Here is a 15,366-nt window from a genome sequence, read left to right as displayed (position 1 = left end):
AACTACTACCATATAAGGAACAATACTACGTATAGAACGGCAACTCTCCGCTCCCCATTAGCGTCTGAGATAGGTTTATCTCACTCCCCCTCGAACATAGTTTAAACTTGAATCGCATGGCGTCAGACGTCACACACACACACAGATGCGTGTGTACGATAACGTCAATGTGTTGTGTATGTGGAAAACGAGGTTGTTTGTATGAAGTGTCTGGGGTGTGCCACTACACTACGCGGTAGTTAAAGTTTACAGTATTCACTATGTTGAAGTAAGTCTTCACTTCATGGGTCTTCTTCCATAATCTTACTTACTTGTATTTTTCATTTACTGCGGTTTTGCCGTATGTCTAATGAGGTGAATAACACAGTTATAAGTAGCCTATCTTACCTTCAAGGAAAGTTACGTAACTCGATCATACCGCATAGAAATACATTTCATGTTTTTTTTAAAGAACGTCTAGGGCCCTGTGCGGAGGTTTTATTACAGCTTCTTTTTTCCCGGCTATACAGGTTGTGAGAAGCTGCAGTAGTTTTAGACGTTTGTTATGTAAAATTGACGATTGAAAGTGTGTTACTAACTGAATAAAGATATTTTTCAGTTTGAATTTGAAAATGAATGTCACGATATATTTCTAGACCGTACCATTAACTTAGAAGTTTCGTATCAGAGGAAATTGTTTCTTGTCAGCTTTCCAGTTTATACCAAACTAAACTTGAGCACTTCATTTTGACTGGACCGCGAAAGTTGGCATGATCTAGAGCCTTTACTGTTGCTGCATGGGTTACAATATCTACGTAGACGCGAAAAACAACTCAACTCTATATACAATCCACGACCCACGCTGTTTAGACAGCGATAGCATAAACATAAATTGATAAACTTCGTACGGTTGCGAGCATTAATATGTATGTACTTTGGTAGCATGCCACATTAACTTTTTTGACAAATTGAACTGTAAGTCTCACTAAATGTCAAATATGTTAGTGCGACAGAGTCCTAAAGTGGCTACATTATATTGCTCATGACTGTACGTCCTGTGATACCCGCATTATTTATCGCATTTACGTAGATAGTGCGGTGCAGAGTGGCGACAATGGTGAAATAAATTTGTCCCCAGGATCCCATGTACCTGTAGGTGTAGGACTAATAATTCTATTAACAACTATATACATGTGTTGGCAATTTCAAAAAAGGAACGTCACGTCACTTTTTAAGAGAAAAACGTTTTGGCGGGTGTTCCGTCTGCGACTTCGAGGAAAGAAAAACAAGTGAGGACGATTATTGTCGAGAAAAGCGAAAACTGAAAGACTATTTGTTGTATTCTTTTGTATTAATATTTCTTATTATAATTTGTAGTAATAATATTTGGTTTCCGTAATAAGAGTGATATTTGAGCTACTTACTTAACATTTACTGATTAAAACTGGGTATGTTACTAATATTTACGTTTTATTGTAGAGTTTGCTAACACATGGTAGGTATATGTTCAAACCTCAGCAACTTTTGGTATTTGTATTTTACATAATATATTATAAGTACTTAGTCGAAATTGGCTATTTGACAAACATTTTGACTTTTAACGAAACGTCAAAACGAAAGTTTTGTTTGGAGTTTGTATGGAAAAACTGTCCTGTGACGTCATCAATAAAAGCTGTCAAACGTCGTACACATTGTTACTTAATTCATGAATAAAGTTCGAAAATAACTGGTAAAAAGTAAAATTAGATTAGTTTTTGATCATATCAGACTGGCTTCTGAATGTAGATTAACATTTTATAATTTATCTTTGGCTCAGTCAAATACCGTAACTACATTATCAAACCATTTACACAAGTCCGGAATTATAAAATTACACGATCCATTCTATTTTTCTTTTTCATCCCTGTTCATGTAGGTAAATAAAAAGAAAATAGCTCGAACGTAGATGTCCCTGCAACATCTATCTCTCCATTCCGCTGCACAGAAATGCACATAACTGGAGCATGACGCGTAATAAATTTTCAAATCTGTTTAGTAATAGCATTGATATTATTTCACAGTTCACAAGCGACACTACTAGATAATCCGTTCATTGGTCAATGGGATCACTTTGAACGATAATTTGATAACATTTCTGTGTTTTCCTTTTTTATTATTGTTTGAAAAAAAAAAGCCGTAAGTATTGAGAAATGTATTGTGGCGATACTAGCGAACTAGTTTCGTTTATTGTATAAGTTGGAAGTGTTAGTAATGGTGACTGTTATTATGTAATAGCAATAACTTATGATCAGCAAATGATATTGTAGTATTATTAAGATAATTTGAACAAGTTGTAGTGTTCTAATTATGATTGTAATATGTAATTTTGAAAGCGTCACACAGCTTAGTATTATAGAAGAGTGTAATTGTGATTATGAAGGTACATATTTTATAAATTGCGTTTGGTCGGTTGTACCGGGAACTCAAGCGTTTGAAGTAGTTAAGTAATTTTAGTTACCAACGCTGTTGTAGGGGTCGTGATCTGAAGAGATGCCTTTGTAACTTACAACTAAGCTACACTCCTTAGCACATCGGCGAAAAGTCGCCAGTATGTCGGTATTCTACAGACTGCACTGCGGGGAGTGTGTCTGCGATCTACACGAGCTCATTCCACCATCCCCCTTTTATCTTCTGACTTCCAGACGTACGGCCGGGTTCCATCCCTATTTGGTGGATATCCCAACTACTCGTATTCGCACAAAGCGCTTCGCATCGTCCTTCATTATGCGCACTGCTAAGGAGTGGAATTCTCTGCCGTCTTCTGTATTTCCGAATGCATATAACCCTGGTGCTTTCAAAGTCAATGTGAACAGACACCTTCTGGGCGAGCTCGCTCCATCTTAGGCCTCGTCAATGCCTTCGGGCAAGTCTGGGGCAAGAGCAAACCCATCAAAGGTAAAAAAACGAGAACGATCTCAGGAGTCTATTTCATATAACTAACATGCATATTATCTATCTTAAAATACGCCTGCGTATAGCACTACCGATTGCGAGAATGTGTTTTTCAAAAATCAGCGATTCAATATGAGGGTCTGATGTTTTTCTTTCTGGAGCGATGTACCTATTTGACATTTCTTGATAGATAAATTACTCAAAGAAATGTAAGGCGACTGTGCAGAATGTTTTGTCGCTATATCGCCACCAGTTAGCAAGTCTTTAAGGCGTTGTGGCAAGTAACGCAATCTTATTGCTGGTTACTCAACCAGTTTGTTTGGCACGTCAAGCCAGTTCGCAACCTTGCCCCCCCCCCCCCCCGGCCGCCTCCTCTCCTCACCTCGATTCACTTTCACTCGACTCGGCCTTCTTCGGCTTTTTTCGGCCGCAGGTGGAACTTGACTTATAGCACATGCCGATTATGTGATATCGATTATATTTATACCACAGTACTTAAGTTTAATATATGATTATGGGAATGCTATAGATACTCAAAGTTCAATTTTATTTGTAGTAAGTAAAGAAAAGATATCGAAAAAAAACAGTACAAAATATCTCTTGCGAAGCTGTTCATGTTCGAAATATGCTTTGAAGTTTTGAATGGCAAGGAAATACAAGGAGATGTTGCTATAGAAACATGTTATATTAAAAAAATTCTTACTTTAGATGAAATGAAATTTATCGTAGTAAATATTATACATAGTGAAGGAAGTAAAGTATTATGGTTCAGTACATTCAGTCATATTCTGACATACAATAGGTAATTATTATATTGTAATAATTTTAGGTAAGTAATAAAACTGACTTATCTTTACCAAATTTACATGATATTATTAGGATGCAATAATAACTCGTTCAAAGAATAAAAAACCTTCTCTCTAAATTTTTGTTGATGTTTCAAAAGTCTAACGTCATAGGTTAGTATTATCCTTTAAATGAAAACATTTAAAAGGTCATCTAGACGAGTCACTGATGATCTATTTTTGCATCTGTACAACGTGACATAATATGATCTCATTTCTATTAAGTTCTAACACGTTTTCATATTAATTATTTTTATGTTTTAACAAATTAATAAAAAAATACATTTATTCATTTTTAGTGGTGACGCGTTGAACTCTTTTACATGAGAAGTAGTTTTTGCGGTCTGTGAATAGGTAGCACGTAATATTATGAGTGTTACATGTACAGGCATGAGCAATATCATGTATCCATTGTAAAACCCTGTCGCACTATCTTATTTGACATTTAACGAGACTTATGGTTTTATTTGTCAAAAAAGTTAATGTGACATGGTTTCAAAGTGTATAGGTACATATTAGTACTCGCGACCGTACAGTACGTTAATGGTGAGAATAAATGTGTCTAGGAATAACTTTACACAGTAAAGGGGAATGAGGGACTCTTCAGGTCACCTTCTCCAAGAAATATAGATGGCGTTGTACATATTTAACGTGATACATAAACATAAACTGCCTATATACGTCCCACTGCTGGGCACAGGCCTCCCCTCAATCAACCGGAGGGGGTACGGAGCATACTCCACCACGCTGCTCCAATGCGGGTTGGTGGAGGTGTTTTTACGGCTAATAGCCGGGACCAACGGCTTAACGTGCCCTCCGAAGCACGGAATCTTCTTACTTTTTCGGACAATCAGGTGATTCAAGCCTGAAAAGTCCTTACCAAACAAAGGACAGTCTCACAAAGTGATTTCGACAATGTCCCCATCGGGAATCGAACCCGGACCTCCAGATCGTGAGCCTAACGCTCTAACCACTAGACCACGGAGGCTGTTTAACGTGATAATTACTCATTTTCTCATTGCTTGGGTACATATATACATAAACTTACATAAACACACACAATTATTCAAAAATATAATGTAAGAGGCATATATCAAAATACTTATTGCTTGATATATGGATTAGATAAGGTATAGAATTATGTTGCTATCTTTATTACTTCTCTTTATTTTGATAACAATAATAATAAATAATAGGTGGAAGATATGTTGTGCATAGGTATAATAACAAGAGTCATAATTTATACCCAAAAACAAAGATAAAAGATGCATTATGTCTTTTATCCATGAAATTAGAAGGTTGGCAAAGGCAACTCTATATAGCGCCATCTACATTTTTCTGGGGAACGTAGCCTGGAAAATCCCTCATTAGCATAGACCACGAAAAAAATTGTTAAAAACCTTTTGATATTTATTTTTATGTGTCGATATACACATTCGCGCGCGTGTATGCATGCGTGGTGCGTGTATGAAACTATTGATGAATGTGGTGGAAGCAAGAGAAATGTGTCAGGATCGAAGCAAATGGAAGTCCATAGTCTCTGCTTACCCCGGTAGGAAATGGGCGTGAGTTTATGTATGTATATGTGTATGTGTAGATATAAGTTGCCTTGTAGTGAAAACCACATTTAAACGCCGATTTGAAAAACCACATTCGGAAGTGATGTTTGTACACAAAACTTCTCAATAGACACAGTGGTTTCAATGTAAGTAAAAAATTGTAATCTCAATTTATACCTGGATTTAAATTGAAGAAACTCACATCAGGGGGTTAAAAAGGAGACCAAAGCGATTCACCTAAGAAAGTAATATTACAATTTGACATTTGCGCATATAAAAGTAAGTGCGCTATGTAAACTACTTTTTAGGTCAATTACTTTGATTTGGCTTTTCCCCAATACCACACTGATATTAATATTTCTCTCAGAATTTTATGAGCAATAACCATTATACCCGGGACTCAATAAACCAGTCGATATAACTTGGAAATTCAATAATTCCAGAATATTATCATGGAAGTTAATATCATGGTAGATGTTCCATATAATCGGGTTTTTGGGTATGTGACCGCGGGTTCGGGGAAAAAATACCAACGCCGGGACCGGTTTATGCAAATTACACCAGCACTAAATGTCTGCGGAAGACCCGCCTTAAATGTCACTTGCTCACCTCCACACTGCTCAAATATTATCATGTTTTAAATATACTACTTATTTAAAACATACTCGTGTTTGTATTTAAAATGTTATGTTTATTTATCAAACACTTATCTGTTAAGAAAAACAATTAAATATGACAACATGATTGTAGAAAAGAAATTTAATAAACCCTCTAATGGTTTTTTAATCGTTTCCTTCAAAAACTTTAATTATAAAGGTTTATTTTGTGAAATCAAGATGATGTTCAGTCTCACAGAAAATTACGAAACGAAATATTTTGGCAGCATGAAAAATATGAATACCTTATTTCGTGATTCGCTATGAAATTCCGCTCTAATTTTAACGGGTAACGTGCGGGGTACCAAAAAACATTTTATCTTGAAAATTATTCGACCTAAATAAATAATAATTAATTGAAGGTAAATTAATTAAACCATATCTGAAGTGGGGGAGGACGCGGTGTTATACATCATTTTAATGAGGCGAACTTAGTGTGAAGTCCCAAGACCATTCATATTCGAAACTTAGTGTCATAATTCCTAATGAAATTATAAGTTGGCGAACTTTCGTCTGTAATAAATTGCGATTTAAAAATTAAGTAACTTTGCCAGTAGCGGGACGGTGAAACTTCTAGATACGCTCCGATAACTTGCTGTCGCCTGCTAAAATCTTAATAACTCCTTTCCCATTTCTCTAAAAGGCTTGAAATCGACGATTTTTCTCGACATTCCTGTTAAACGAGCACTTTTTGACATTTGTGTCAAAAAAACTTAGTAATACCCTACTCTTGTAGACGTGTAGAGCCGAGTGTTGGATTTCCAGTATTTTCATATGTCAAGAAACGGTGCTACCAACATTAGGAATTTATTTTCAGAAATTTAATCTAGTCGCTTGTTTGTTGTGACGTCATAGTCCCGGAGGTACCTTTGTTTGGCTTTTGACGTCAATACATCACCAGCACGCCTGCCACCTGCTCCTGCAGCCATTATTTTATGAATTTACACATTTTTGAGCTCCGTTTCGCGTTAAGACTGCGCGATATACTTTATAGTGCTTTATCTACATATACATCTGTACCACCCATAATTATGGTCACATAATGTACAAAATGATACAAATGAACTTTGTAGAATGTACTTAATTAAAATATTTTGTGAGATTTCTTCTCTTCTATTTATATACGTAAGTGCAAAGAAAAGTACACACACAAAAAAGCAATATTGCAATTTGACATTCGCACATATAAAATTAAGTGCGCAATGTAAACAAATGTCAAATAGCAATTTTGCTTTTTAGATAAATTGCTTCGATATGGCCTTTTTAACCCCGTTCAAAGAGTTGTGTAGGTACGATATTAGTTCTCGAATGACGAAAGGAAAGTATTTGGTCAGAAAATTTACATTATTACAATTCTTTATTCAACTCTAAAAATGTAACGGAAGAAGTCAACTTGTAAAAGGTTTTGCTTGCCTTGCGGCCGTTACGTGCAGTCCCTAAACCGTCCAAAATAAGGTCACATCTATATTTTAACACGACCCTGTTACACCGCTCCTCATTATACTGAAATTCCTTCTTCGTTGACAAAGAACTGAAGCATGCTGCTTTACAAACACCCCGTACTTTTTGCTTACTGCACTTTGACAACTATTGTTAGGCTCAGAATAGTTTCATAGAGATAAAAAAATAATCTAACAACGTTTTTGTTTTACATGGATTCTTGTTAATCCCACTAGAAATCTAACTTAACGAGGTACGGCAAAGAGGATAAAAAAAGCTAAAAGTTATATAATGTACCTACTAGTAAGTAATCATAAGAAATAAAAAAAAAATTTCGTTTGATTGAATGAACTATGAACCAATCTTTTAAAATCATCAAGTCTCTAACAGCTATTACGCACGTTATTTACTACCTAATAACAATCGTCTTATCCAAGTTTAATCGCCGTGCAAAAACTGACCTGAATTTCAACAAACAGTACAAGAACAATTATTTGTCATTTAATACAGAAGAAAATACTAGAAATCGTTGTTAAAATCGACAGCGACCGGTTTTACTTTATTGTCAAGGTGCGGGCGACTTGGCTTTTGTTCGTGTGAGCCTCGCTTCGCCGCCTCGGATTATTATAAGGTCTAGCTCTTGCCTTTTCCAATGTAAGTACCACCCAGCAAGCAACTCTATTTGCCATTTTCATAACATAGGAAATAGGATTTCGCGGAAACAGGCCCATCTTCCCCTTTCTCGCTCTTTGTCCTCAATAGCTTGGGTTAGTAGCTATAAATAATATACTGAGTATTGTACTTATACTATTTTCGATACGAGTAAATATAAGCAGTTTCTTCGTATCGTTCATTTCTAGTGTGAACATTGTAAGAAAGGCTAAAATACTTACATAAAATAGTATCCAGGCATCGCACGCCCTTATTTGAATCCAGTCCGTACCTAAAATAACAATATTCAAATGGTTTGGTTAGCCGCAATATCATTGAGCACTAGTTTATTGCACACTAATCTATAACAAATGATTTTACTTAATAACCGTAAGCTATTAAAATAGCGCCATTTTAATGAAAAAAATGTCTTTCATTGTTGTTTCAACGTCATTTAATGTCAATTGGAATTATTTCCGATGAGGAAGAAACTCACGGCAAAAGCGTGATTAGATTTTAAATCTAACGCTGTTTCTATTTATTTATCGTAAGAAAGTTAGCTGTCTTTGTGCGTAGTAGAATGAAAAATAGACTAGAGGTTTATGGCAACTGGTTAGCCTCAAGTGGACACCGGCCAGTGGACTTTCGATTTCTCGACACAAGGCGACCTCGCAATACCGCGCCTAGCCACTCACATACCTCGAACGAACGTGATTTAACTAGTTTACCCACTCTCTAGGCTCGTGAACTATCCTGTACATTAAATAATAGGAAATGTGATTACATGTGCGTACTTAATTACTCGAAAACTAAAGTACTTAACCAACGTGTCTTATTTACTACACCAAGACAAGTTTATGACGTTTTAATTCGAAAGTTGATGCTCATTAACCGTGGTTGTTAAAAAAATATTACACACAAGTATTTCTTTGTAAAACTCGCCAGTAACAATAAAGTAAAAATTGTGAACAAAATAACAAATACTTACGGTAATAACTACGTTAACAATATGCAGAAAATAATACTCGAAAACGTTTTTCGAATAGGTAATTATTTCCAAAGTAAATAAGTCCCACGGTTGAGTAGGCCCAAGTGGCGTTTGATTGCGAAAAAATAGCGCAGTCACTCGTTCCATTTGGTTGTCATTAACAGAAGAGTCGGGTCTAGCCGTGCGGACATCGCCGGCCCACTGGGCAGGTTCTTTGTGAATTTCTCGATTCGTCATGGGAAGGCGCCCGCTTAATGGGAAACGTTGACAATGACGAGGAAATTCCGTACGCCAGCTGCGTATCCAATTATTTTCGCGAAACGGCGATCCGCTGCCCACAGATGCGCTATAAGCCGAATTTTGGACAGTCATTATCATAAATTTTGAAGTACGCATAGGTAAGGTACCTGCAATTAGTTTAGGTAATGTTATTGTAAGTGCTTCGGTACGCTTATTTTAAACATACTCTTAAATAATTACAGAAATAAAGAGTCTGTTAACCTTTACCTTTTTGATACTTACAAACTCTTGCGTTGACCGAGATCGTTCTTATAAATACAACAAAAATAGGACCGCTATTAATTTGCTACATTTGCGAACCTTTGAACTCGGGTAAAGGAAACAAGGGCTCTTGTTCCTTGATTCCCGTGCCCCAGATGCTCTCAGTTTTGTATACTTACAATATAAAGAGCATTTACGGTGGAATCATACAAAGCGAATGACACAAAAAGGCCTAATCCAGCCTCTTCAACTGTTATAAGCTGTAAGTAGTTGAAATCAACGGTGCTTTTAAAACCCTTGCACAATGAATCCGCGGCTCACGCCCGGTCTGCTTACCGACTTAGAAAAAAGATTATTGTTACCAGTCGAAATCTTAAAGATACTCACACAAATATTTATATTTTTGTTAGGTATAGTGGTGGAAATAAGTTATGGAACTCCACAGCGAGGTTAAAAACTTGTTTACGTCACCATTGGTCGGCAAGGTAGTTTTTGTTCCAATTTACGGACAACGTTGTCACGTAAACAATTTGCTACCCAGCTTTTCCTCACCGCTGCGTATCGCACCTTATTTTAATGCGAACTAGCATAATTTCAGTTTTAAGAAGTAATTTAAAAATATTTAAAATAGGTAACAAAATTGGTCTTCAAATAAGCGTTGGAATTTTAATATCACTCTGGTTCGCTGGCACATGGCAGCATTAAAAGGAAAAGTAAGATATTTCATATAGGCCTGGAGTGACGCCGTCGCGCCGGGGAAAATACTTGAAACAAATTCGGCCGTACCCTTTCAGATGCATTTGCCTCCTTTGCATACGAATATTTATTCAAAGAAGGGTGATGTTTTTATGAGATGTACTTACTTATTAACGTTTCAAATGTATTTTTTGCCCTATAAGAGTATCCTCGTTATTTTTCCATGATAACAGAAGGTATTCCATTTTATAAAATGAGGAATAAATATTATCACCTAGTGGTAAACTGAATACGTAATTAAAGGTAACTAATTTTGAATCAGTATTATTATAATAATACTACATTACATTACATACATAACATACATTACATTACATTACATTATAATTATAATGTATCTTGACAATTCTTATTAAGGTTTTATTTAAAACAGACTTTTAAGGTCTCATTAAAAGATACTTTACGCTGAAAAGTTTAAAATTGGCACAGTTAGTGTGAAACGTGAAAACTTTCAAAGCAAAGATATTTTTAATTTCGCCATAATCGTAGATAATTAGTTTTAAAAATGTTTTTGAATTGACTCATTTGACGACATTCATTTTTGTATATGTTATAATATGTTATAAATGTTAAAGTAGTGGGTAAGAAAACGTGGCAGAAAAAGTTTTAGTTGATGTTCATAATAAGTAATAATAGGCATACTTACATAATGTATTAATAATATTCTTCAAAGGTAAAAGAAAACATGGAGCGCAAATTCCAAACCCCAAAATTCCCTATTTAACATTATTTTTTCGTTCCTCATATGGTTTTCTCTTCAATCAAAGAACGGTCCTTCTAAAGGACCCCTTTTTGAATTTTTTGAATAATTCTTTGGCGAGAATGGAGTCTGCCCTTATTTGACTTATTTGATCAAATGTGAAAATTTAGAAATTATTTTTGGTACATGTATCAAACATAATAAACCCACGAATATGCAATCGCTGTTTCTTTGCAAGTATATAAATTAAGTCATTTCAAATTCCTCATTCACGGAAAGGCTGTAAGTACATGATATTAAGCAAATTGTGTACTAAACAAAGTCGTTGCGATGCGAGCATTACATGTAAGCTGCCTAAAAACTGATTTCGTGACTGCAGGAATTATGTTGAAACCACAGTTGGCATCGTGCAAACATGCGCACTACCGAGTTTTATTACATTCTGCCTGGCAAGTCCACGACTTAACGATGAATGGATTTAAACGATGTAGACCATTTCTGTTGGTTCACTAACAAAGCTTTGAGATACCTTCATAACTAAAAGACATTAGTAAATGAAATGAGATATTAGCAATATTTTTAGATGTGCGTCATATTAGCTATTTGACCGTTCAATATATAAATGCTTTGCTGGTCACAAGCCGGGCGCAGGACTTTGTATGAAAGCGAAAAAAATCAATAACTAAATTATCTGTTTCAACATCAAGAAGAGAGATTTTAATAAAAATGGCAGGAAAATTCGTGTATTAATCTTTTGGAAACCGCACGCACATTTGTAAACCGCTACCCATTTATGAAAATAGAACAGTAGCCACTGTTCTTTGTTTATTATCGTCCGAGTATCCACAGGCGAAAATCAACATCGTATTAAACATCCCCACACCAGAAAAGTAAGTTAATGTGTTTGTTAAGTCCCTCTTCCACCCAACGGAGCGTGATGGGTTAGACTGTATGCTGCCTTTGGTTATCCATTTACAGATATTTACAAAGAAAACAAACAAACTTACTTATCCAGATAATGTAATAATAAAATTGCAATTTCAACATTGGAACAAAATGGAATCAATACGTATACATCATTTAAGTATTATAGTAATTGTGTTATATATAACTAACTAGCAACAACTGACTAACAATACTGACTAGCAGCGCAAACTGGACGATGACTTTTCATCATTAGAAAAGCACTTTTGATCTATCTATACCATCACCGACATAAATCCTTTCTCATACTATAGGTAAGTATATCTGAAATGATAAGCACGGAACGTTCTAAAAGCTCTTGTTTTCATCCCAATCTTGCATTGAACAAAAATATTCAAGTTAAATAAAATAAAACACTTTTAATAGTCGGTACCGATTTTAGTAAACATAAACTAAATTTATTTTAGTTTGACAAATCTAAAGCTAGAATATTTCTCTACGACAATTATCACGAGTAAGGGACGATACTATTTTTAGAGTTGTCCAACTAAAATAAGAGAAGATTCTTCAGAATCGGCAATTCGAGATCAATATCTTAGTAATAAAAGTTTCGGCCGAACGACGGTGATATGACGTCACTAAGAAACGCGGAACGAACACTATGACGTATTTAAAGGCCGAAAGTTGAAATGCTATAGAAAAGTCAAAATTACTTTAGCAACTGCAGTCGTTAAGCTAGGTCAGACGCTTTCGTGTGGCTGGAAAACTTGTGATAAGCAAGTTGGCCGGCGGTCCGAAATTTTTCACAATTACTGTGGTAACGACGGAAAAATATAGAGCCTTGGAGAGTACAAGGGCATGAAATAACAATACTAACTAAGTGCGTGGTGTTAATATTGCACTCTTTGGGATTCTATACTCTGTGAGGGTGCAGACGCGCAACGACAAATAGGCAGAAAATGACGACAGAATATTCCGCGTATGCCCAATAGTTTGCCAAGCATTGTATCGTAGTTAAGTTCAATTGATAATTCAATGACCCCGGTAGATAAGTAGTAGGTAAAACCTAGCAACATAGGAAGTAGGAAATTATCACCTAAGCTATTATGAAATTGAAACAATAGGTAATGTTGTAGACTAACGTCGTGGATGGAATGCCGCAGCCTGTAATATTGCACCACCGCTGACTCAGATGAAACGCAATGCAAGAATCACTGGTAAATAACTCTCGCAGATTATTAAAACATTGTCTAAAAGTTTGAAAGTAAACGTAAGTAGAATACTCTACAAAACCCGAAGGATTTCAATTGAAATTAATGTTACAAGCAAATATAACAAGTAGTTCGTATATACATTTGGAAACACTGCTGTATGACAAATTTTGTATATGTCAACTTTCTCATAGCGAATCGCCAATATATAATCAAATATTTTATAGGTAAGTATACCTATTTGATTACATATTGGCGATTCGCTTTGAGAAAGCTCAAACAGAAGGAAATATTACGTCAGTTATAAGAAAAAGTAAAACTACTAAGTACCTAAACTAACGTAACTAGAATATTTTTATCACGCTTTATGCACTTTGTGTATACAACTTAAAAGTTTAAGAACGATATATGAGCTAAAGTAACAATGTTGTACCACGGTAATTTCAAGTTAGTACGGCACTTTATGTAGATTTTAAGTGGCATAGTTTAACTATGAAATACGTAATGATCCAAGCATTGTGAGTTTATGTATGTGTATGAAACACAACTAATTGAATTTAATCTTAAGACGAAGAATATGCTAATCCACTATTGTAATTCAGATACACTTGAAGTAAATGTGAGAGACACGCACTTATAAAGATATTTATTAGTTGTGGTTGAATAGATATTAAAACCTTACACAGAAGACAGCAGCTAAACAAGGTTCACGCCTTAAATTATTATGCAACTACGTAGATTTCTACCCGTGGCGTTGCGTTGTCCGTGGACTTCGGTTATCTCGCGCAGCACGTTTTTTCCAACTCTTTTGATCCTCTTAGGGGACGATTTTCGAGATAAAAATGATCTCAAGCCCCCCTTGGTCTGAAACTATCTCCATACTGAGTTTTAACTAAATCGGTTCAATGTTGAAAAGGTAACAGTCGCATTGTCGGAAAAACCACGTTGTCTCTTATGTTTCATAAAGAGGAGGATGCGCAGAATGGCCGTGTGCACGGCCAAGGAAGTGTTTAATACTCGACTTAATTTCACATTAGCCAACTGCATTCAGGTTCACAGAACGTATTCGTAAGCGAGTGCGCTCAGTTGCCGGCATTCCGCCGCGGTCACATTCCACGTCGCAACGTCGCCCTGCGTACCTCGACATTATTGTATTAAATCCACACTGTTCAATTGTGAAAATTCCTCGAATTCTTTACATATCGGGTTTTATATTTCGGAAGAATTGATCGGCAAGCGTGACCGTAAAAGTCATTCACCATATCAAATGACGCGCATCAAAATGTACTGCGTACTGAAGATTTAATATATCTTTCGACTTTACCGTTATCGAAACAGTACGGGAGAAGTGGAATTTCCGACTTTAAAAAATGAACGAGCCACACGATTCGCATATTATAAAAGTAAGGACCATATGGCGACAGCAAGTGTAATAGAAACACATCACATCTATTTGTTATTTAAATGTTTCTCTCCAAAACTATACCTACTTACACTTACACTACTTACACTAAAAGTATAAAAAGTTAATAAAACCATAGGTATAAGCTCACGATTATTCCCAATGGGGTAGCCAGAGGTACATCTATCGCAAGATAAACTAAGTACCCATATCTCACCGAGCTTTGTGTAAGACCAACATGGCAGGTGGTGAGGCGAAGAATAAACAACTTAATACTTACGTAAATAAATAATAAACATTATTTTATAAACACACAAGACCGTTCCTTAGAATATATAAGTATTGCCTCAAAGCAAATAGGACGACTTTCTAAGAGCATCTCGCGATTAATGACGCACGATTTTAGCAGCATGACATCTTACTTAAGATGTTCTCGACACGAAAAAACCATACTCAACATACATCGTTGAGTACGGTTTCATCCATTAGGTTAAAGAAAATACGATATCACTTACATACATGCCTACATAAACAAATGTGCTCAATATCTGCAGGTAGATTTAAGTCTCTTCGCAATTCTGCCTTTAAATCAAATTAAACAAACCTACGCAAAATAAACCTGAACTGAGAAATCAAAATAAGTAAGACAAAGTCCTAACATCCATCATTTAAAACAAGGCGTTATAATCACACAATATAGTACATACTCGTACCTATTTAATTAGTCTTGTGTGTCTCTTGAACGATAAAGCTTGATATATATACATAAGCGACACAGCGCGTTTCGGGTTGGGTATAGTTTGTCATGTTCGAGGCCATTCTC

At 35.7% G+C, this 15,366-nt stretch overlaps 1 protein-coding gene across 2 annotated transcripts in view; it reads right to left on the bottom strand.

Annotated features, from left to right (window-relative positions):
- Positions 1 to 15,366, bottom strand: part of LOC126382021 (uncharacterized) — a 59,293-nt gene that overhangs the window by 28,732 nt on the left and 15,195 nt on the right. Inside the window, exon 2 of one of the 2 annotated variants that reach the window (XM_050031707.1) lies at positions 8,304 to 8,353. The exons of the other annotated variant lie outside the window; for it this stretch is intronic. The gene's annotated coding sequence lies outside the window, so the exon portion shown is untranslated. The remainder of the gene's footprint in view (positions 1 to 8,303; positions 8,354 to 15,366) is intronic. 2 annotated transcript variants of the gene reach the window in all.

This window comes from Pectinophora gossypiella, chromosome 3, assembly GCF_024362695.1.
Source record: "Pectinophora gossypiella chromosome 3, ilPecGoss1.1, whole genome shotgun sequence".
Classification (NCBI taxonomy): domain Eukaryota; kingdom Metazoa; phylum Arthropoda; class Insecta; order Lepidoptera; family Gelechiidae; genus Pectinophora; species Pectinophora gossypiella.
Note: the sequence above shows the minus strand (reverse complement) of the source record. Positions and strands in the feature narration are given on the sequence as shown.